Genomic DNA, 23,136 nt, shown 5'->3' with positions numbered 1-23,136 from the left:
AAGTATTTCTCACATACACTCTTCAAAGCAAACAATTGATCCACACATCCTCTACCACACTGTTCTTCCCCAATATGATGCTCTGTACATGCCTTCACCCTCTCAATCAATACTCTCCCATATAATTTCCCAGTAACACTCAACAAACTTATACCTCTGGAATTTGAACACTCAGCTTTATCCCATTTCCCTTTGTACAATGGCACTATGCATGCATTCCGCCAATCCTCAGGCACCTCATCATGAGTCATACATACATTAAATATCCTTACCAACCAGTCAACAACACAGTCATCCCCTTTTTTAATAAATTCAACTGCAATACCATTCAAACCCGCTGCCTTGCCGGCTTTCATCTTTCTCAAAGCTTTTACTACCTCTTCTCTGTTTACCAAATCATTCTCCCTAACCCTCTCACTTCGCACACCACCTCGACCAAAACACACTAATCTGCCACTCTATCATATAACACGTTCAACAAACCTTTGAAATACTCACTCCATCTCCTTCTCACATCACCACTACTTGTTATCACCTCCCCATTTGCGCCCTTCACTGAAGTTCCCATTTGCTCCCTTGTCTTACGCACTTTATTTACCTACTTCCAGAACATCTTTTTATTCTCCCTAAAATTTAATGATACTCTCTCACCCCAACTCTCATTTGCCCTCTTTTTCACCTCTTGCACCTTTCTCTTGACCTCCCGTCTCTTTCTTTTATACATCTCCCACTCAATTGCATTTTTTCCCTGCAAAAATCGTCCAAATGCCTCTCTCTTCTCTTTCACTAATAATCTTACTTCTTCATCCCACCACTCACTACCCTTTCTAATCAACCCACCTCCCACTCTTCTCATGCCACAAGCATCTTTTGCGCAATCCATCACTGATTCCCTAAATACATCCCATTCCTCCCCCCACTCCCCTTACTTCCATTGTTCTCACCTTCTTCCATTCTGTACTCAGTCTCTCTTGGTACTTCCTCACACAAGTCTCCTTCCCAAGCTCACTTACTCTCACCACCCTCTTCACCCCAACATTCACTCTTCTTTTCTGAAAACCCATACAAATCTTCACCTTAGCCTCCACAAGATAATGATCAGACATCCTTCCAGTTGCACCTCTCAGCACATTAACATCCAAAAGTCTCTCTTTCGCGCGCCTGTCAATTAACATGTAATCCAATAACGCTCTCTGGCCATCTCTCCTACTTACATACGTATACTTATGTATATCTCGCTTTTTAAACCAGGTATTCCCAGTCACCAGTCCTTTTTCAGCACATAAATCTACAAGCTCTCTCTCTCTCTCTCTCTCTCTCTCTCTCTCTCTCTCTCTCTCTCTCTCTCTCTCTCTCTCTCTATATATATATATATATATATATATATATATATATATATTATTTTTTATTTTTTTATTATACTTTGTCGCTGTCTCCCGCGTTTGCGAGGTAGCGCAAGGAAACAGACGAAAGAAATGGCCCAACCCCCCCCATACACATTTATATACATACGCCCACACACGCAAATATACATACCTACACAGCTTTCCATGGTTTACCCCAGACGCTTCACATGCCTTGATTCAATCCACTGACAGCACGTCAACCCCGGTATACCACATCGCTCCAATTCACTCTATTCCTTGCCCTCCTTTCACCCTCCTGCATGTTCAGGCACCGATCACACAAAATCTTTTTCACTCCATCTTTCCACCTCCAATTTGGTCTCCCTCTTCTCCTTGTTCCCTCCACCTCCGACACATATATCCTCTTGGTCAATCTTTCCTCACTCATCCTCTCCATATGCCCAAACCACTTCAAAACACCCTCTTCTGCTCTCTCAACCACGCTCTTTTTATTTCCACACATCTCTCTTACCCTTACGTTGCTCACTCGATCAAACCACCTCACACCACACATTGTCCTCAAACATCTCATTTCCAGCACATCCATCCTCCTGCGCACAACTCTATCCATAGCCCACGCCTCGCAACCATACAACATTGTTGGAACCACTATTCCTTCAAACATACCCATTCTTGCTTTCCGAGATAATGTTCTCGACTTCCACACATTCTTCAAGGCCCCCAGGATTTTCGCCCCCTCCCCCACCCTATGATCCACCTCCGCTTCCATGGTTCCATCCGCTGCCAGATCCACTCCCAGATATCTAAAACACTTCACTTCCTCCAGTTTTTCTCCATTCAAACTCACCTCCCAATTGACTTGACCCTCAACCCTACTGTACCTAATAACCTTGCTCTTATTCATATTTACTCTTAACTTTCCTCTTCCACACACTTTTCCAAACTCAGTCACCAGCTTCTGCAGTTTCTCACATGAATCAGCCACCAGCGCTGTATCATCAGCGAACAACAACTGACTCACTTCCCAAGCTCTCTCATCCCCAACAGACTTCATACTTGCCCCTCTTTCCAAAACTCTTGCATTTACCTCCCTAACAACCCCATCCATAAACAAATTAAACAACCATGGAGACATCACACACCCCTGCCGCAAACCTACATTCACTGAGAACCAATCACTTTCCTCTCTTCCTACACGTACACATGCCTTACATCCTCGATAAAAACTTTTCACTGCTTCTAACAACTTTCCTCCCACACCATATATTCTTAATACCTTCCACAGAGCATCTCTATCAACTCTATCATATGCCTTCTCCAGATCCATAAATGCTACATACAAATCCATTTGCTTTTCTAAGTATTTCTCACATACATTCTTCAAAGCAAACACCTGATCCACACATCCTCTACCACTTCTGAAACCACACTGCTCTTCCCCAATCTGATGCTCTGTACATGCCTTCACCCTCTCAATCAATACCCTCCCATATAAGTACCAGGAGAGACTGAGTACAGAATGGAAAAAGGTGAGAACAATGGAAGTAAGGGGAGTGGGGGAGGAATGGGATGTATTTAGGGAATCAGTGATGGATTGCGCAAAAGATGCTTGTGGCATGAGAAGAGTGGGAGGTGGGTTGATTAGAAAGGGTAGTGAGTGGTGGGATGAAGAAGTAAGAGTATTAGTGAAAGAGAAGAGAGAGGCATTTGGACGATTTTTGCAGGGAAAAAATGCAATTGAGTGGGAGATGTATAAAAGAAAGAGACAGGAGGTCAAGAGAAAGGTGCAAGTGGTGAAAAAAAGGGCAAATGAGAGTTGGGGTGAGAGAGTATCATTAAATTTTAGGGAGAATAAAAAGATGTTCTGGAAGGAGGTAAATAAAGTGCGTAAGACAAGGGAGCAAATGGGAACTTCAGTGAAGGGCGCAAATGGGGAGGTGATAACAAGTGGTGATGTGAGAAGGAGATGGAGTGAGTATTTTGAAGGTTTGTTGAATGTGTTTGATGATAGAGTGGCAGATATAGGGTGTTTTGGTCGAGGTGGTGTGCAAAGTGAGAGGGTTAGGGAAAATGATTAGGTAAACAGAGAAGAGGTAGTGAAAGCTTTGCGGAAGATGAAAGCCGGCCAGGCAGCAGGTTTGGATGGTATTGCAGTGGAATTTATTAAAAAAGGGGGTGACTGTATTGTTGACTGGTTGGTAAGGTTATTTAATGTATGTATGACTCATGGTGAGGTGCCTGAGGATTGGCGGAATGCGTGCATAGTGCCATTGTACAAAGGCAAAGGGTATAAGAGTGAGTGCTCAAATTACAGAGGTATAAGTTTGTTGAGTATTCCTGGTAAATTATATATATATATATATATATATATATATATATATATATATATATATATATATATATATATATATATATATATATATTTTTTTTATTTTTTTTATTATACTTTGTCGCTGTCTCCCGCGTTTGCGAGGTAGCGCAAGGAAACAGACGAAAGAAATGGCCCAACCACCCCCCCCATACACATGTATATACATACGTCCACACACGCAAATATACATACCTACACAGCTTTCCATGGTTTACCCCAGACGCTTCACATGCCTTGATTCAATCCACTGACAGCACGTCAACCCCGGTATACCACATCGCTCCAATTCACTCTTTTCCTTGCCCTCCTTTCACCCTCCTGCATGTTCAGGCCCCGATCACACAGAATCTTTTTCACTCCATCTTTCCACCTCCAATTTGGTCTCCCTCTTCTCCTCGTTCCCTCCACCTCCGACACATATATCCTCTTGGTCAATCTTTCCTCACTCATTCTCTCCATGTGCCCAAACCACTTCAAAACACCCTCTTCTGCTCTCTCAACCACGCTCTTTTTATTTCCACACATCTCTCTTACCCTTACGTTACTCACTCGATCAAACCACCTCACACCACACATTGTCCTCAAACATCTCATTTCCAGCACATCCACCCTCCTGCGCACAACTCTATCCATAGCCCACGCCTCGCAACCATACAACATTGTTGGAACCACTATTCCTTCAAACATACCCATTTTTGCTTTCCGAGATAATGTTCTCGACTTCCACACATTCTTCAAGGCCCCCAGAATTTTCGCCCCCTCCCCCACCCTATGATCCACTTCCGCTTCCATGGTTCCATCCGCTGCCAGATCCACTCCCAGATATCTAAAACACTTCACTTCCTCCAGTTTTTCTCCATTCAAACTCACCTCCCAATTGACTTGACCCTCAACCCTACTGTACCTAATAACCTTGCTCTTATTCACATTTACTCTTAACTTTCTTCTTCCACACACTTTACCAAACTCAGTCACCAGCTTCTGCTGTTTCTCACATGAATCAGCCACCAGCGCTGTATCATCAGCGAACAACAACTGACTCACTTCCCAAGCTCTCTCATCCCCAACAGACTTCATACTTGCCCCTCTTTCCAGAACTCTTGCATTTACCTCCCTAACAACCCCATCCATTAACAAATTAAACAACCATGGAGACATCACACACCCCTGCCGCAAACCTACATTCACAGAGAACCAATCACTTTCCTCTCTTCCTACACGTACACATGCCTTACATCCTCGATAAAAACTTTTCACTGCTTTTAACAACTTTCCTCCCACACCATATATTCTTAATACCTTCCACAGAGCATCTCTATCAACTCTATCATATGCCTTCTCCAGATCCATCAATGCTACATACAAATCCATTTGCTTTTCTAAGTATTTCTCACATACATTCTTCAAAGCAAACACCTGATCCACACATCCTCTACCACTTCTGAAACCACACTGCTCTTCCCCAATCTGATGCTCTGTACATGCCTTCACCCTCTCAATCAATACCCTCCCATATAATTTACCAGGAATACTCAACAAGCTTATACCTCTGTAATTTGAGCACTCACTCTTATCCCCTTTGCCTTTGTACAATGGCACTATGCACGCATTCCGCCAATCCTCAGGCACCTCACCATGAGTCATACATACATTAAAATAACCTTACCAACCAGTCAACAATACAGTCACCCCCTTTTTTAATAAATTCCACTGCAATACCATCCAAACCTGCTGCCTTGCCGGCTTTCATCTTCCGCAAAGCTTTCACTACCTCTTCTCTGTTTACCTAATCATTTTCCCTAACCCTCTCACTTTGCACACCACCTCGACCAAAACACCCTATATCTGCCACTCTATCATCAAACACGTTCAACAAACCTTCAAAATACTCACTCCATCTCCTTCTCACATCACCACTACTTGTTATCACCTCCCCATTTGCGCCCTTCACTGAAGTTCCCATTTGCTCCCTTGTCTTACGCACTTTATTTACCTCCTTCCAGAACATCTTTTTATTCTCCCTAAAATTTAATGATACTCTCTCACCCCAACTCTCATTTGCCCTTTTTTTCACCTCTTGCACCTTTCTCTTGACCTCCTGTCTCTTTCTTTTATACATCTCCCACTCAATTGCATTTTTTCCCTGCAAAAATCGTCCAAATGCCTCTCTCTTCTCTTTCACTAATACTCTTACTTCTTCATCCCACCACTCACTACCCTTTCTAATCAACCCACCTCCCACTCTTCTCATGCCACAAGCATCTTTTGCGCAATCCATCACTGATTCCCTAAATACATCCCATTCCTCCCCCACTCCCCTTACTTCCATTGTTCTCACCTTTTTCCATTCTGTACTCAATCTCTCCTGGTACCTCCTCACACAGGTCTCCTTCCCAAGCTCACTTACTCTCACCACCCTCTTCTCCCCAACATTCACATATATATATATGCAAAGGTTTCATTTCACTGTGAAGAGATATATGCACAATAACCACTGGAAAGACAAAATAAAAACGGTATGTATTTTCGTTTGATAAATATCCACCAGAATAACCCTGTCCACACACCATGTATGGAGAGGAAGGTCAAATGTCTGGTCACATAATTAGTGGCCACCTGCACTCCACAAGGGATTAATGAAGACCCGCCTCACTGCTACCTCTGTGCTTTTCAAGACCTCAACACTTGTATCTCCCAGTCCTCGGTAGTATAGTGGTGAGTATCCCCGCCTGTCACGCGGGAGACCGGGGTTCGATTCCCCGCCGGGGAGGCAATATTTTACGGGCCGCCAACAGGCAAAGGTCTGTGTCACAACAAGCACATGTCTTACGATCTTTAAGAAAAAAAAAGGAAAAAAAATCTCCCACATTCTGTTTGAGGATGTATTAAACGAAAGTCCGTACCTTTATTTTTTTCTCTCTTTCCAGTGGTGATATCGAATGATATATATATATATATATATATATATATATATATATATATATATATATATATATATATATATATATATATATAATTGTGATTTATAGGAGGGGGGGAGGGAGAGAGAGAGAGAGTGTGTGAAGGTTGTGGAAGCACTAAAGACTGTGTGGAAAGAGAGAACGTTGTCTCTTAGAGCAAAATCAGGTATGTTTGCAGAAAGAGTTCCAACAAAATAATACGGATGAGAGACATGTGCTATAGATAGATACGGCAGGTCAGAAGAGAGTGGATGTCTTGGAAACGAAACGTTTGATGACAGTAAGAGGTGCGATGTTGTCTGATCAAGGGTAAGAATGATGTGTGGTAATATCAAGAGCGTGATTGACAGAGCAGAAGAGGGTGTGCTGCAATGGTTTGGAAAATATGAAGAGAATGAGTGAAGAAACCTTGACTAAGAGCATATATGTGTCATAAGTGGAAGGAACAAGAACAAAGGAAACAAATTGGAGATGGAAGAATAGAGTGAAAAAGATTTTGAGCGATCGGGGCCCGAACATGAAGGAGGATGAAGGGCGTGCAAGGGATACAGTGAATTAGAGCGATATTATGTGTGCTGTCAACGGACTGAACCAGGGTACATACACATATGTACACATCAACTTCCGACGCCAAGGTGGAATGATGGATTAAAAATACAGGAGCGTGAGAGGCGTGCAAGGAATAAAGTGAATTGGAAAAATGTGGTATACCAAGGTGGATGTGCTGCCAGTGGATTGAGCCAGGGTGTGTGAAGCGTCTGGGGTAAACCATGGAAAGTTTTGCGGGCCCTGGAAGTAGCAAGGGAGCCATGGTTTTGGTGCATTGCACATGACAGCCTGAGACTGAGTGAGAACGAATGTGGCATTTTTTGTCATTTCCTTGCGCTACCTCGCTGGTGGTGGTGATGGGGTGTGACAAGGTGGTGACGAGAATGGATGATGGCAGCAAGTATGAATATGTACATTTGTTTATATGTATATGTCTGTGTATGTACACGTTGGAGGGTATAGCAATCTATATGTGCGTGTTTGGGCGCTTATGTATATACATGAGTATATGGGTGGGTTGGGCCATTCTTTCGGCTGTTTCCTAGAACTACTTCGCTAACGCGGTGACGGCGGTTAAGTATTATAATAATAATGACAATAATATATATATATATATATATATATATATATATATATATATATATATATATATATATATATATATATATATATATATATTTATATATATATATATATATATATATATATATATATATATATATATATATATATATATATATATATATATATATATATATAGACATATAATGTACAGTTACCAATGGAAAGAGAACATAAAATCGTTGAGTACTTTCGTTTAATACATCCTCAAACAGATTGGCAAGATCATTTTTTTTTTCAAAGATCTTTGTACCTCCGCTTGGTCCGACACAGGCCTTTCCCTGTTGGCGGCCCGTAAAATATTGCCTCCCCGGCGGGGAATCGAACCCCGGTCTCCCGCGTGACAGGCGGGGATACTCACCACTATACTACCGAGGACTGGAGATACAAGTGTTGAGGTCCTGAAAAGCACAGAGGTAGCAGTGAGGCGGGTCTTCATTAATCCCTGTGGAGTGCAGGTGGCCACTAATTATGTGACCTGACATCTGACCTTCGTCTCCTTACGTGGTGTGTGGACAGTGTTATTCTGGTGGATATGTATTAAACGAAAGTACACACCGTTTATATTATGTATTTCCAGCGGTGATTGTGCATATATCTCTTCACGGTGAAGGTTCTGCATATATCTATATCTATCTATCTATCTACCTATCTATCTATCTATCTATATGTATATGTATATATATATATATATATATATATATATATATATATATATATATATATATATATATATATATATATATATTATCCCTGGGGATAGGGGATTAAGAATACTTCCCACGTATTCCCTGCGTGTCGTAGAAGGCGACTAAAAGGGGAGGGAGCGGGGGCTGGAAATCCTCCCCTTTCGTTTTTTTTAATTTTCCAAAAGAAGGAACAGAGGGGGCCAGGTGAGGATATTCCAAAAAAGGCCCAGTCCTCTGTTCTTAACGCTACCTCGCTAACGCGGGAAATGGCGAATAGTTTAAAAGAAAGAATATATATATATATATATATATATATATATATATATATATATATATATATATATATATATATATATATATATATATATATGTGTGTGTGTGTGTGTGTGTGTGTGTGTGTGTGTGTGTGTGTGTGTGTGTGGAGAGAGACCAAATTAGCGATGGATTGATGGAATGAAAAAAGGTGATCAACGCCTGGACATGCAGGAGGGTCAAAGGCGTGCACGGTATAGAGGGAATCTTAATGATGTAAGATACAGAGGTTGACGTGCTGTCAATGGTCTGAACCAGGGCATGTAAAGCATATATATATATATATATATATATATATATATATACGAATAAAGTGTATATGAACGCGCACCTTCATAGAACATACAAAGCTCCAACAGCCAGGATCGAACCTGGGACCCCTTGTGCAAGAGGCATGCATGCTAACCGCTAGGCTAAGGGACTGTATAATAGGAAACACCTATTCGAAATACTAAGTACTCGAATACCCTTCGTCTCACAATGGTGAGCAACGGGGTCTATTGGTTGTTTCCGAACAGAACACATAGCCAGCTGATAGCGTTTTACCGAACCTGATTGTACAACGCGGAGTTATACGAATACGAATAAAGTATATATATATATATATATATATATATATATATATATATATATATATATATATATATATATATATATATATATATATACATATAGATAGATAGATAGATAAATAGATAGATAGGTAGATAGATAGATAGATATCGATATATGCAGAACCTTCACCGTGAAGAGATATATGCACAATCACCGCTGGAAATACATAATATAAACGGTGTGTACTTTCGTTTAATACATATCCACCAGAATAACACTGTCCACACAGCATGTAAGGAGACGAAGGTCAAATGTCAGGTCACATAATTAGTGGCCACCTGCACTCCACAGGGATTAATGAAGACCCGCCTCACTGCTACCTCTGTGCTTTTCAGGACCTCAACACTTGTATCTCCCAGTCCTCGGTAGTATAGTGGTGAGTATCCCCGCCTGTCACGCGGGAGACCGGGGTTCGATTCCCCGCCGGGGAGGCAATATTTTATGGGCCGCCAACAGGCAAAGAAATGTGTCGAACCAAGCACAGTTGCTACGATCTTTAAAAAAAAAAAAAAGAAAGAAAAAGAAAGAAAGAAAAAAAGGATCTCCCTAATATTGTCTAAGGATATAGTAAAGAAAAGTACTCTCTGTTTTTGTTCTCTCTTCAGTGTGTGTGCGCCATTCTTCTTTTCCCTTGCGCTACCTCGCTGACGCAGGAAACAGTGGTTAAGTATAACAACAATAATAACAATGGCAATGATAACAACAATAATAATGATAATAATAATGATAATAATAATAATAATAATAATAATAATATATATATATATATATATATATATATATATATATATATATATATATATATATATATATATATATACATATATATATATATATATATATATTTTTTTTATACTTTGTCGCTGTCTCCCGCGTTTGCGAGGTAGCGCAAGGAAACAGATGAAAGAAATGGCCCAACCCCCCCCCCCCCCCATACACATGTATATACATACGTCCACACACGCAAATATACATACCTACACAGCTTTCCATGGTTTACCCCAGACGCTTCACATGCCTTGATTCAATCCACTGACAGCACGTCAGCCCCGGTATACCACATCGCTCCAATTCACTCTATTCCTTGCCCTCCTTTCACCCTCCTGCATGTTCAGGCCCCGATTACACAAAATCTTTTTCACTCCATCTTTCCACCTCCAATTTGGTCTCCCTCTTCTCCTTGTTCCCTCCACCTCCGACACATATATCCTCTTGGTCAATCTTTCCTCACTCATCCTCTCCATGTGCCCAAACCACTTCAAAACACCCTCTTCTGCTCTCTCAACCACGCTCTTTTTATTTCCACACATCTTTCTTACCCTTACGTTACTTACTCGATCAAACCACCTCACACCACACATTGTCCTCAAACATCTCATTTCCAGCACATCCATCCTCCTGCGCACAACTCTATCCATAGCCCACGCCTCGCAACCATACAACATTGTTGGAACCACTATTCCTTCAAACATACCCATTTTTGCTTTCCGAGATAATGTTCTCGACTTCCACACATTCTTCAAGGCCCCCAGAATTTTCGCCCCCTCCCCCACCCTATGATCCACTTCCGCTTCCATGGTTCCATCCGCTGCCAGATCCACTCCCAGATATCTAAAACACTTCACTTCCTCCAGTTTTTCTCCATTCAAACTCACCTCCCAATTGACTTGACCCTCAACCCTACTGTACCTAATAACCTTGCTCTTATTCACATTTACTCTTAACTTTCTTCTTCCACACACTTTACCAAACTCAGTCACCAGCTTCTGCAGTTTCTCACATGAATCAGCCACCAGCGCTGTGTCATCAGCGAACAACAACTGACTCACTTCCCAAGCTCTCTCATCCCCAACAGACTTCATACTTGCCCCTCTTTCCAAAACTCTTGCATTTACCTCCCTAACAACCCCATCCATAAACAAATTAAACAACCATGGAGACATCACACACCCCTGCCGCAAACCTACATTCACTGAGAACCAATCACTTTCCTCTCTTCCTACACGTACACATGCCTTACATCCTCGATAAAAACTTTTCACTGCTTCTAACAACTTCCTCCCACACCATATATTCTTAATACCTTCCACAGAGCATCTCTATCAACTCTATCATATGCCTTCTCCAGATCCATAAATGCTACATACAAATCCATTTGCTTTTCTAAGTATTTCTCACATACATTCTTCAAAGCAAACACCTGATCCACACATCCTCTACCACTTCTGAAGCCACCCACACTGCTCTTCCCCAATCTGATGCTCTGTACATGCCTTCACCCTCTCAATCAATACCCTCCCATATAATTTACTAGGAATACTCAACAAACTTATACCTCTGTAATTTGAGCACTCACTCTTATCCCCTTTGCCTTTGTACAATGGCAATATGCACGCATTCCGCCAATCCTCAGGCACCTCACCATGAGTCATACATACATTAAATAACCTTACCAACCAGTCAACAATACAGTCACCCCCTTTTTTATATAAATTCCACTGCAATACCATCCAAACCTGCTGCCTTGCCGGCTTTCATCTTCCGCAAAGCTTTCACTACCTCTTCTCTGTTTACCAAATCATTTTCCCTAACCCTCTCACTTTGCACACCACCTCGACCAAAACACCCTATATCTGCCACTCTATCATCAAACACATTCAACAAACCTTCGAAATACTCACTCCATCTCCTTCTCACATCACCACTACTTGTTATCACCTCCCCATTTGCGCCCTTCACTGAAGTTCCCATTTGCTCCCTTGTCTTACGCACTTTATTTACCTACTTCCAGAACATCTTTTTATTCTCCCTAAGATTTAATGATACTCTCTCACCCCAACTCTCATTTGCCCTTTTTTTCACCTCTTGCACCTTTCTCTTGACCTCCTGTCTCTTTCTTTTATACATCTCCCACTCAATTGCATTTTTTCCCTGCAAAAATCGTCCAAATGCCTCTCTCTTCTCTTTCACTAATACTCTTACTTCTTCATCCCACCACTCACTACCCTTTCTAATCAACCCACCTCCCACTCTTCTCGTGCCACAAGCATCTTTTGCGCAATCCATCACTGATTCCCTAAATACATCCCATTCCTCCCCCACTCCCCTTACTTCCATTGTTCTCACCTTTTTCCATTCTGTACTCAGTCTCTCCTGGTACTTCCTCACACAGGTCTCCTTTTCAAGCTCACTTACTCTCACCACCCTCTTCACCCCAACATTCACTCTTCTTTTCTGAAAACCCATACAAATCTTCACCTTAGCCTCCACAAGATAATGATCAGACATCCCTCCAGTTGCACCTCTCAGCACATTAACATCCAAAAGTCTCTCTTTCGCACGCCTGTCAATTAACACGTAATCCAATAACGCTCTCTGGCCATCTCTCCTACTTACATAAGTATACTTATGGTTTGGAAAGTAAATTCTCGATTAATATGGGTAAAACTGAAAGTTGATGGAGAGAGGTGGGTGATTATTGGTGCATATGCACCTGGGCATGAGAAGAAAGATCATGAGAGGCAAGTGTTTTGGGAGCAGCTGAATGAGTGTGTTAGTGATTTTGATGCACGAGACCGGGTTATAGTGATGGGTGATTTGAATGCAAAGGTGAGTAATGTGGCAGTTGAGGGAATAATTGGTATACATGGGGTGTTCAGTGTTGTAAATGGAAATGGTGAAGAGCTTGTAGATTTATGTGCTGAAAAAGGACTGATGATTGGGAATACCTGGTTTAAAAAGCGAGATATACATAAGTATACTTATGTAATATATATATATATATATATATATATATATATATATATATATATATATATATATATATATATATATATATATAATTGTGAGTCATAGAGTGGGTGGAGAGTTCGAAGGTTGTGGAAGCACTGAAGAATGTGTGGAAAGAGAGAACGTTGTCTGCGAGAGCAAAATTAGGTATGTTAGAAGAAACAGTAGTTCCAAAAATATAATACGGATGGGACGCATGGACTATAGGTAGGTAAGGCTGGACGGAGGAGAGTGGATGTCTTGGAAATGAAACATTTAAGGACAATAAGTCGAGTCAGGTGGATTCATAGAGGGTAAAAATGATGTGTGGTAATACCAAGAGCGTGGTTGTGAGAGCAGAAGAGGGTGTGCTGAAATGGTTTGGAAAATATGAAGAGAATGAGTGAGGAAACCTTGACAAAGGCAATATGTGTCAGAAGTGGAGGGAACGAGAACAATGGAGACATAATTGGAGATGGAAGGATAGAATGAAAAAGATTTTGACCGATCGGGGCTTGAACATGAAGGAGGATGAAAGGCGTGCAAGGGATACAGTGAATTAGAACGATGTGGTGTGTGCTGTCAACGGACTGAACCAGGGCACATACACGTATGTACACATACACATGTTCATACTTGTTCGCTGTCATCAATTTCCGACGCCACACCGCCCCCAAGTGTTTTTCATTACACCTTATCCATCTCCAATTTGGTCTCCCAATACACATAAACACACACACACACACACAGACACACGGACAAGAGGTGATGGCTTGTGCAAAAGATGCTTGTTGCATGAAAAAGGTGGGAGGAGGGCAGATAATAAAGGGCAGTGAGTGGTGGGATGAAGAAGTAAGATTCTTGGCGAAAGAGATGAGAGAGGCATTTGGACGATTTCTGCAAGGAAATAGTGCAAATGACTGGGAGATGTATAAAAGGAAGATGCAAGAGGTCAAGAGGAAGTGGGCAAATGAGAGTTGGGGTGAGAGGGTATCATTAAAAAGATGTTTTGGAGTAAATAAAGTGCGTAAGACAAGACAACAAATGGGAACATGGGTGAACAGGACAAATCGGGAGGTAAGAACAAGTAATAGTGAAGTGAAAGGGAGATGGAGTGAGTATTATGAAGGTTTGTTGAATGTGTGTGATGATAGAGTATCAGGTATAGGGTGTTTTGGTCGAGGTGGTGTGTGAAGTGAGAGGGTCAGAAAGAATGATTCGGTAAACAGAGAAGAGGTAGTGAAAGCTTTGCGGAAGATGAAAGACGGCAAGGTGGCGGGTTTGGATGGTATTGCTGTGGAATTTATTAAAAAAGGGGGTGACTGTGTTGTTGACTGGTTGGTGAGGATATTCAATGCATGTATGGTTCATGGTGAAGTGCCTGAGGAATGGTGGAATGCATATATAGTGCCATTGTACAAAGGTAAAGGGGATAAAGGTAAGTGTTCAATTTCAAAGGTATAAAATTGTTTAGTATTCCTGGGAAATCAAATGGGAGGGTATTGATCAATAGGGTCAAAGCATGTACAGAGAGCATCAGATTGGGGAGTAGCAATGTGGCTTCAGAAGTGGGAGAGGATATGTGGAATAGGTGTTTGCTTTGAAGAATGTAAGTGAAAAATACTCAAAAAAGCAGATGGATTTGTATGTAGCATTTATGGATCTGGAGAAGGCATATGATAGAATTGATAGAGATGCTCGGTGGATGGTATTAAGAGTATATGGTATGGGAGGTAAGTTGCTATAAGCAGTGAAATGTTTTTATCGAGGATGCAAGGCATGTGTATGAGTAGGAAGAGAAGAAAGTGAGTGGTTCCCAGTGATAGTCGATTTGCGGCAGGGGTGTGTGATGTCTCCATGGTTGTTTAATTTGTTTATGGATGGGGTTGTTAGGGACGTGAATGCAAGAGTTTAGGAGAAAGGGGCAAGTATGCAGTCTATTGTGGACGAGAGGGTTTGGGAAGTGAGTCAAATGTTGTTCGCTGATGATACGGCGCTGGTAGCTGTTTCGAGTGAGAAACTGCAGAAATTGTTGACTGAGTTTGGGAAAGTGTGTGAAAGAAGAAAGCTGAGATTAAATGTAAATAAGAGCAAGATTATTAGGTAAAGTAAGGTTGAGGAAGAAGTAAATTGGGAGGTAATTTTGATTGGAGAAAAACTGGAGGAGGTGAAAATTTTATATACATGGGAGTGGATTTGGCAGCTGATGGAACCATGGAAGTGGAAGTGAGTCACAGGGTGGGGGAGGGGGCAAAGGTTCTGGTAGCTTTGAAGAATGTGTGGAAGGCGAGAACGTTATCTCGGAGAGCAAAAATGGGTATGTTTGAAGGAAAAGTGGTTACAACAATGTTATATGGTTGTGAGGCATGGGCTATAGATGGGGTTGTGCGAAGAAGGGTGAATGTGATGGAAATGAGCTGTTTGAGGACAATATGCGGTGTGAGGGAGTTTGATCAGGTAAGTAATGAAAGGTTAAGAGAGATGTGTGGTAATAAAAAGAGTGTGGTTGAGAGAGCTAAAGAGGGTGTATTGAAATGGTTTGGTCACATTGAGAAAATGAGAGTGGAAAGATTGACAAAGAGGATATATGTGTCAGAGCTGGAGGGAACGAGAAGTGGGAGACCAAATTGGAGGTGGAAGGATGGAGTGAAAAAGATTTTGAGTGATTGGGGCTTGAACATACAGGAGGGTGACAGGCGTGCAAGTTATAGAGTGAATTGGAACGATGTGGTATACCGGGTCAACGTGCTATCAATGGATTGAACCAGTTCATGTGAAGCGTTTGGGGTAAACTATGGAAAGTTTTGTGGGGCCTGGATGTGGAAAAGGAGATGTGGTTTCAGCGCATAACACATGACACCTAGAGCCTTTGTTTTCGTTTCCTGTTGCTACCTGGCGCGCACGCGTGGGCAGAGGGGTGTCATTTCAAGTGTGGCGGGGTGGAGGCAGGAATGGATGAAGGCAGCATGTATGAATATGTACTTGTGTATGTATGTACTATATGTCTGTGTATGTTTATGTATGTATACGTTGAAATATATAGGTATGTGCGTATGTGGGCGTTGTGCATATACGTGTGTATGTGCGTGGGCTGGGAAATTCTTTCGTCTGTTTCCTTGCACTATCTCGCTAACGCGGGAGACAACGTCAAAGTATATATATATATATATATATATATATATATATATATATATATATATATATATATATATATATATACATAAATATATACATATATATATATATATATATATATATATATATATATATATATATATATATATATATAAATATATAAATATATATATATATATATATATATATATATATATATATATATATATATATATTTTTTTTTTTTTTTTCTTTCTTTTTTTAATTTTCCAAAAGAGGGAACAGAGAAGGGGACCAGGTGAGGATATTCCCTCAAAGGCCCAGTCCTCTGTTCTCAACGCTACCTCGCTAATGCGGGAAATGGCGAATAGTATGAAAGAAAAAGATATATATATATATATATATATATATATATATATATATATATATATATATATATATATATATATATATATATATTTTTTTTTTATTATTATACTTTGTCGCTGTCTCCCGCGTTTGCGAGGTAGCGCAAGGAAACAGACGAAAGAAATGGCCCAACCCCCCCCCCCATACACATGTATATACATACGTCCACACACGCAAATATACATACCTACACAGCTTTCCATGGTTTACCCCAGACGATTCACATGCCTTGATTCAATCCACTGACAGCACGTCAACCCCGGTATACCACATCGCTCCAATTCACTCTATTCCTTGCCCTCCTTTCACCCTCCTGCATGTTCAGGCCCCGATCACACAAAATCTTTTTCACTCCATCTTTCCACCTCCAATTTGGTCTCCCTCTTCTCCTTGTTCCCTCCACCTCCGACACATATATCCTCTTGGTCAATCTTTCCTCACTCATCCTCTCCATGTGCCCAAACCACTTCAAAACACCCTCTTCTGCTCTCTCAACCACGCTCTTTTTATTTCCACACATCTCTCTTACCCTTACGTTACTCACTCGATCAAACCACCTCACACCACACATTGTCCTCAAACATCTCATTTCCAGCACATCCATCCTCCTGCGCACAACTCTATCCATAGCCCACGCCTCGCAACCATACAACATTGTTGGAACCACTATTCCTTCAAACATACCCATTTTTGCTTTCCGAGATAATGTTCTCGACTTCCACACATTCTTCAAGGCCCCCAGGATTTTCGCCCCCTCCCCCACCCTATGATCCACTTCCGCTTCCATGGTTCCATCCGCTGCCAGATCCACTCCCAGATATCTAAAACACTTCACTTCCTCCAGTTTTTCTCCATTCAAACTCACCTCCCAATTGACTTGACCCTCAACCCTACTGTACCTAATAACCTTGCTCTTATTCACATTTACTCTTAACTTTCTTCTTCCACACACTTTTCCAAACTCAGTCACCAGCTTCTGCAGTTTCTCACATGAATCAGCCACCAGCGCTGTATCATCAGCGAACAACAACTGACTCACATCCCAAGCTCTCTCATCCCCAACAGACTTCATACTTGCCCCTCTTTCCAAAACTCTTGCATTTACCTCCCTAACAACCACATCCATAAACTAATTAAACAACCATGGAGACATCACACACCCCTGCCGCAAACCTACATTCACTGAGAACCAATCACTTTCCTCTCTTCCTACACGTACACATGCCTTACATCCTCGATAAAAACTTTTCACTGCTTCTAACAACTTTCCTCCCACACCATATATTCTTAATACCTACCACAGAGCATCTCTATCAACTCTATCATATGCCTTCTCCAGATCCATAAATGCTACATACAAATCCATTTGCTTTTCTAAGTATTTCTCACATACATTCTTCAAAGCAAACACCTGATCCACACATCCTCTACCACTTCTGAAGCCACACTGCTCTTCCCCAATCTGATGCTCTGTACATGCCTTCACCCTCTCAATCAATACCCTCCCATATAATTTACCAGGAATACTCAACAAACTTATACCTCTGTAATTTGAGCACTCACTCTTATCCCCTTTGCCTTTGTACAATGGCACTATGCACGCATTCCGCCAATCCTCAGGCACCTCACCATGAGTCATACATACATTAAATAACCTTACCAACCAGTCAACAATACAGTCACCCCCTTTTTTTTTATAAATTCCACTGCAATACCATCCAAACCTGCTGCCTTGCCGGCTTTCATCTTCCGCAAAGCTTTCACTACCTCTTCTCTGTTTACCAAATCATTTTCCCTAACCCTCTCACTTTGCACACCACCTCGACCAAAACACCCTATATCTGCCACTCTATCATCAAACACATTCAACAAACCTTCAAAATACTCACTCCATCTCCTTCTCACATCACCACTACTTGTTATCACCTCCCCATTTGCGCCCTTCACTGAAGTTCCCATTTGCTCCCTTGTCTTACGCACTTTATTTACCTCCTTCCAGAACATCTTTTTATTCTCCCTAAAATTTAATGATACTCTCTCACCCCAACTCTCATTTGCCCTTTTTTTCACCTCTTGCACCTTTCTCTTGACCTCCTGTCTCTTTCTTTTATACATCTCCCACTCAATTGCATTTTTTCCCTGCAAAAATCGTCCAAATGCCTCTCTCTTCTCTTTCACTAATACTCTTACTTCTTCATCCCACCACTCACTACCCTTTCTAATCAACCCACCTCCCACTCTTCTCATGCCACAAGCATCTTTTGCGCAATCCATCACTGATTCCCTAAATACATCCCATTCCTCCCCCACTCCCCTTACTTCCATTGTTCTCACCTTTTTCCATTCTGTACTCAGTCTCTCCTGGTACTTCCTCACACAGGTCTCCTTCTCAAGCTCACTTACTCTCACCACCCTCTTCACCCCAACATTCACTCTTCTTTTCTGAAAACCCATACAAATCTTCACCTTAGCCTCCACAAGATAATGATCAGACATCCCTCCAGTTGCACCTCTCAGCACATTAACATCCAAAAGTCTCTCTTTCGCACGCCTGTCAATTAACACGTAATCCAATAACGCTCTCTGGCCATCTCTCCTACTTACATAAGTATACTTATGTATATCTCGCTTTTTAAACCAGGTATTCCCAATCATCAGTCCTTTTTCAGCACATAAATCTACAAGCTCTTCTCCATTTCCATTTACAACACTGAACACCCCATGTATACCAATTATTCCCTCAACTGCCACATTACTCACCTTTGCATTCAAATCACCCATCACTATAACCCGGTCTCGTGCATCAAAACCACTAACACACTCATTCAGCTGCTCCCAAAACACTTGCCTCTCTTGATCTTTCTTCTCATGCCCAGGTGCATATGCACCAATAATCACCCACCTCTCTCCATCAACTTTCAGTTTTACCCATATTAATCGAGAATTTACTTTCTTACACTCTATCACATACTCCCACAACTCCTGTTTCAGGAGTATTGCTACTCCTTCCCTTGCTCTTGTCCTCTCACTAACCCCTGCCTTTACTCCCCAGACATTCCCAAACCACTCTTCCCCTTTACCCTTGAGCTTCGTTTCACTCAGAGCCAAAACATCCAGGTTCCTTTCCTCAAACATACTACCTATCTCTCCTTTTTTCACATCTTGGTTACATCCACACACATTTAGGCACCCCACTCTGAGCCTTCGAGGAGGATGAGCACTCCCCGCGTGACTCCTTCTTCTGTTTCCCATTTTAGAAAGTTAATACAAGGAGGGGAGGATTTCTAGCCCCCCGCTCCCGTCCCCTCTAGTCGCTTTCTACGACACGCGAGGAATACGTGGGAAGTATTCTTTCACCCCTATCCCCAGGGATAATATACATATATATATACATATACACATACACACACATACACATACATACTCACATATACACACACACACACATACATATATATACATATGAAAAATGTAAGAAACAATTTAGAAAACTGAAACTTCTAGCTTGAAATGAATGAATGAAACAAAACTGAATAAGAAACAAAAAAAATGCATACAAATAAAACTGTTGTACAATTTATGTACTAAACAGAGTAATTTGAATAAATTGAGCAAAGTAAATCTGTAGAGTTCAGTTTATATATTGTATAAGGTATAATTAACCTAAAAGTATGCAGAAAAATAATAAACATCAGCAATTAAAGGTCATCAATGAATAACTACCTCCTAACTGAAAATATAATGGGCAAGGATTCAAATCCGGAGGCAGCTACCATGTGCAAGGAACAACAGCTGATCAGAGGACAATGCTGTAGTCAGGATAACTTCAAGCCTGAAGATTTTCCACTTCACGTTGGATATTTTCTCGGGCAGTTTTTTCTCGTTCTGTTTGGAATTCTCTTGTTGCATAAATGTTAGGCATCAGAACCAAATTCTTCAGCATTTTAACTCTGAGTTGGTTGTATGCTGTTGTGGGTAGATGGATGTATTCAGCTTGAATTTTAGTTGTATACTGATCATATTCTGGTCCATATATATATATATATATATATATATATATATATATATATATATATATATATATATATATATATTTCCAGCACATTCACCCTCCTCTTCACAACTCTATCTATAGCCCACGCCTCACTACCATATAACATTGTTGGAACCACTATTCCTTCAAACATAGCAATGTTTGCTTTCCAAGATAATGTTCTCGACTTCCACACATTCTTCAACGGTCCCAGAAATTTCACCACCTCCCCCACCTTATGATTCATTTCCGCTTCCATGGTTCCATCTGCTGCCAAATCCAATCGCAAATATCTAAAACACTTCACTGTATATATATGTATATATATATATATATATATATATATATATATATATATATATATATATATATATATATATATATATTTTTTTTTTTTTTTTTTTTTTGCTTTGTCGCTGTCTCCCGCGTTTGCGAGGTAGCGCAAGGAAACAGACGAAAGAAATGGCCCAACCCACCCCCATACACATGTATATACATACGTCCACACACGCAAATATACATACCTACACAGCTTTCCATGGTTTACCCCAGACGCTTCACATGCCTTGATTCAATCCACTGACAGCACGTCAACCCCGGTATACCACATCGCTCCAATTCACTCTATTCCTTGCCCTCCTTTCACCCTCCTGCATGTTCAGGCCCCGATCACACAAAATCTTTTTCACTCCATCTTTCCACCTCCAATTTGGTCTCCCTCTTCTCCTCGTTCCCTCCACCTCCGACACATATATCCTCTTGGTCAGTCTTTCCTCACTCATTCTCTCCATGTGACCAAACCATTTCAAAACACCCTCTTCTGCTCTCTCAACCACGCTCTTTTTATTTCCACACATCTCTCTTACCCTTACGTTACTTACTCGATCAAACTACCTCACACCACACATTGTCCTCAAACATCTCATTTCCAGCACATCCATCCTCCTGCGCACAACTCTATCCATAGTCCATATATATATATATATATATATATATATATATATATATATATATATATATATATATATATATATATATATATATATGTATATATATATATATATATATATATATATATATTTCGTTTTTTTCATACTATTCGCCATGTCCCACATTAGCAAGGTAGTGTTGAGAACAGAGGACTGAGTCTTTCGGAGAATATCCTCGCTTGGCCCCCTCCTCTATTCCTTCTTTAGGAAAACTAAAAACGACAGGGGAGAATTTCCAGCCTCCCGCTCCCTTCCCTTTTAGTTGCCTTCTACGACACGCAGGGAATACGAGGGAAGTATTCTTTCTCCACGAATCCCAGGGATAGGGGATTAAGAATACTTCCCACGTATTCCCTGCGTGTCGTAGAAGGCGACTAAAAGGGGAGGGAGCGGGGGGCTGGAAATCCTCCCCTCTCGTTTTTTTTTATTTTCCAAAATAAGGAACAGAGTGGGGCCAGGTGAGGATATTCCGAAAAAGGCCCAGTCCCCTGTTCTTAACGCTACCTCGCTAACGCGGGAAATGGCGAATAGTTTAAAAGAAAGAATATATATATATATATATATATATATATATATATATATATATATATATATATATATATATATATATAAAAGGGCAAATGAGAGTTGGGGTGAGAGAGTATCATTAAATTTTAGGGAGAATATAAAGATATTCTGGAAGGAGGTAAATAAAGTGCGTAAGACAAGGGAGCAAATGGGAACTTCAGTGAAGGGCGCAAATGGGGAGGTGATAACAAGTAGTGGTGATGTGAGAAGAAGATGGACTGAGTATTTTGAAGGTTTGTTGAATGTGTTTGATGATAGAGTGGCAGATATAGGGTGTTTCGGTCGAGGTGGTGTGCAAAGTGAGAGGGTTAGGGAAAATGATTTGGTAAACAGAGAAGAGGTAGTAAAAGCTTTGCGGAAGATGAAAGCCGGCAAGGCAGCAGGTTTGGATGGTATTGCAGTGGAATTTATTAAAAAAGGGGGTGACTGTATTGTTGACTGGTTGGTAAGGTTATTTAATGTATGTATGACTCATGGTGAGGTGCCTGAGGATTGGCGGAATGCGTGCATAGTGCCATTGTACAAAGGCAAAGGGGATAAGAGTGAGTGCTCAAATTACAGAGGTATAAGTTTGTTGAGTATTCCTGGCAAATTGTATGGAAGGGTATTGATTGAGAGGGTGAAGGCATGTACAGAGCATCAGATTGGGGAAGAGCAGTGTGGTTTCAGAAGTGATAGAGGATGTGTGGATCAGGAGTTTGCTGTGAAGAATGTATGTGAGAAATACTTAGAAAAGCAAATGGATTTGTATGTAGCATTTATGGATCTGGAGA

General features: G+C 41.0%; 3 non-coding genes across 3 annotated transcripts; 2 read left to right on the top strand and 1 right to left on the bottom strand.

Annotated features, from left to right (window-relative positions):
* Positions 1 to 6,436: 6,436 nt before the first annotated feature.
* Positions 6,437 to 6,508, top strand: TRNAD-GUC (transfer RNA aspartic acid (anticodon GUC)). Its single transcript has one exon. It is a non-coding gene; the product is annotated as a tRNA-Asp (tRNA).
* A 1,666-nt stretch (positions 6,509 to 8,174) lies between these two features.
* TRNAD-GUC (transfer RNA aspartic acid (anticodon GUC)) lies at positions 8,175 to 8,246 on the bottom strand. Its single transcript has one exon. It is a non-coding gene; the product is annotated as a tRNA-Asp (tRNA).
* A 1,597-nt stretch (positions 8,247 to 9,843) lies between these two features.
* Positions 9,844 to 9,915, top strand: TRNAD-GUC (transfer RNA aspartic acid (anticodon GUC)). Its single transcript has one exon. It is a non-coding gene; the product is annotated as a tRNA-Asp (tRNA).
* The last annotated feature ends 13,221 nt before the right edge of the window (positions 9,916 to 23,136 follow it).

Source organism: Panulirus ornatus, chromosome 1 (genome assembly GCF_036320965.1).
Source record: "Panulirus ornatus isolate Po-2019 chromosome 1, ASM3632096v1, whole genome shotgun sequence".
NCBI classification, from domain to species: domain Eukaryota; kingdom Metazoa; phylum Arthropoda; class Malacostraca; order Decapoda; family Palinuridae; genus Panulirus; species Panulirus ornatus.
Note: the sequence above shows the minus strand (reverse complement) of the source record. Positions and strands in the feature narration are given on the sequence as shown.